The following is a 1,984-nucleotide window of genomic DNA, read 5'->3' as shown; positions in this document are numbered from 1 at the left end:
TTCAGCTTTGTTTTGTGAAAGGTTCAGTCCCTCCCCCAGCTATGGCTGCCTCCAGCACTGATGAGTCATCCTTTTTTTTTTTTTTTTTTTGTATTTCTCTGAAGCTGGAAATGGGGATAGACAGTCAGACAGACTCCTGCATGTGCCTGACGGGGATCCACCCGGCATGCCCACCAGGGGGCAATGCTCTGCCCCTCTGCGGCATCGCTCTGTCGTGACCAGAGCCACTCTAGCGCCTGGGGCAGAGGCCAAGGAGCCATCCCCAACTCCCGGGCCATCTTTGCTCCAATAGAGCCTCACTGCAGGAGGGGAAGAGAGAGATAAAGAGGAAGGAGAGGGGGAGGGGTGGAGAAGCGGATGGGCGCCTCTCCTGTGTGCCCTGGCCAGGAATCAAACCTGGCACTTCTGCACGCCAGGCCGACGCTCTACCACTGAGCCAATCGGCCAGGGCTGAGTCAGCTTTTTTAGGTCGTCTCCTTCATTTCTTAGCCCCTCACAGTCTGTCCCTCTCTCTTTCCTTTCCACTTGGGAGATAAGTTGGTCTTTTCAACACATCTCGCTCCCTGGTCACCAGGCAAGTGGCTGTGAGCAGTAGTTTTTTCTCTTTTCCCTTGTGTGTGATCCCCTCTGGGCTTTCAGCCTCACCCCCCTCCTCTGTTCCTGTAAGCAGGGGAGATTCAGGCGCTCTCTACCAGGTTTGTTGTGGCTTCTTCTTTGCTCCTAGGTTTTTGAGAGCTGTTCTTGCAGTTCAGAGTTGGTTTTTCATGCTGATTTTTCCTAAATTGATTTGTATTCCAGTTTGGTGGTTTGAGCTGGGTGTCTGTGAGTCCGCCTACTCCGCTGCCATCTTTTTCTCTGAGCCCCATTCCATATCTTATTGCCTTGAAAATATTTCACTGACTTCTGGTTTCTATTGTTGCTATTAAAAAGTCTGCTATGAAGCTAACTTTTTTTTTTTTGAAGTATTTTTCTCCCTGGTTAATTTTGACCTTTGGAAAATTTTCTTTTCTTTTTTTTTTCTTTTCTGAAGCTGGAAACAGGGAGAGACAGTCAGACAGACTCCCGCATGCGCCCGACGGGGATCCACCCGGCACGCCCACCATGGGGCGACACTCTGCCCACCAGGGGGCGATGCTCTGCCCATCCTGGGCGTCGCCATGTTGCGACCAGAGCCACTCTAGCGCCTGAGGCAGAGGCCACAGAGCCATGCCCAGCGCCCGGGCCATTTTTGCTCCAATGGAGCCTTGGCTGCGGGAGGGGAAGAGAGAGACAGAGAGGAAAGCGCGGCGGAGGGGTGGAGAAGCAAATGGGCACTTCTCCTGTGTGCCCTGGCCGGGAATCGAACCCGGGTCCTCCGCACTCTAGGCCAACGCTCTACCGCTGAGCCAACCGGCCAGGGCGGAAAATTTTCTTTACAATGTGTCTTTTCAGTTTGTTTATCTTGCTTTGTACTAATTTTACTTTGTGAGTTTAATTTTTATCCTATCCTAAAAAATTCTTAGCCAGCCATTGTCTTTATTTATTTATTTTTTACAGAGACAGAGAGTGAGTCAGAGAGAGGGATAGACAGGGACAGACAGACAGGAACGGAGAGAGATGAGAAGCATCAATCATAAGTTTTTCATTGCGCGTTGCAACACCTTAGTTGTCCATTGATTGCTTTCTCACATGTGCCTTGACCGCGGGCCTTCAGCAGACCAAGTAACCCCTTGCTGGAGCCAGCGACTTTGGGCTTAAGCTGGTGGGCTTTTGCTCAAACCAGATGAGCCCGTGCTCAAGCAGCCAGCCATTGTCTTTTAAAGTACTGCCTCTTTTTCCATTCTTTCTTTCTGGAGCTCCTATGTGACACATACTAGCTCCTTATTTTGTATTTCATGTCTTTATCTTCCATTTCATTTAAACAAGTCTTTTTCTCCTTCTGTGCCTCACTGTAGGTGATCTCTTTCCAAACCATGTCCTGGGTCACCAATTCTCTCCTTAGCTG

At 49.9% G+C, this 1,984-nt stretch overlaps 1 non-coding gene across 1 annotated transcript; it reads right to left on the bottom strand.

Moving 5' to 3' along the window:
* Positions 1–1,324: 1,324 nt before the first annotated feature.
* TRNAS-AGA (transfer RNA serine (anticodon AGA)) lies at positions 1,325–1,400 on the bottom strand. Its single transcript has one exon. It is a non-coding gene; the product is annotated as a tRNA-Ser (tRNA).
* Positions 1,401–1,984: the final 584 nt, after the last annotated feature.

Source organism: Saccopteryx bilineata, chromosome 1 (assembly GCF_036850765.1).
Source record: "Saccopteryx bilineata isolate mSacBil1 chromosome 1, mSacBil1_pri_phased_curated, whole genome shotgun sequence".
Classification (NCBI taxonomy): Eukaryota; Metazoa; Chordata; class Mammalia; order Chiroptera; family Emballonuridae; genus Saccopteryx; species Saccopteryx bilineata.
Note: the sequence above shows the minus strand (reverse complement) of the source record. Positions and strands in the feature narration are given on the sequence as shown.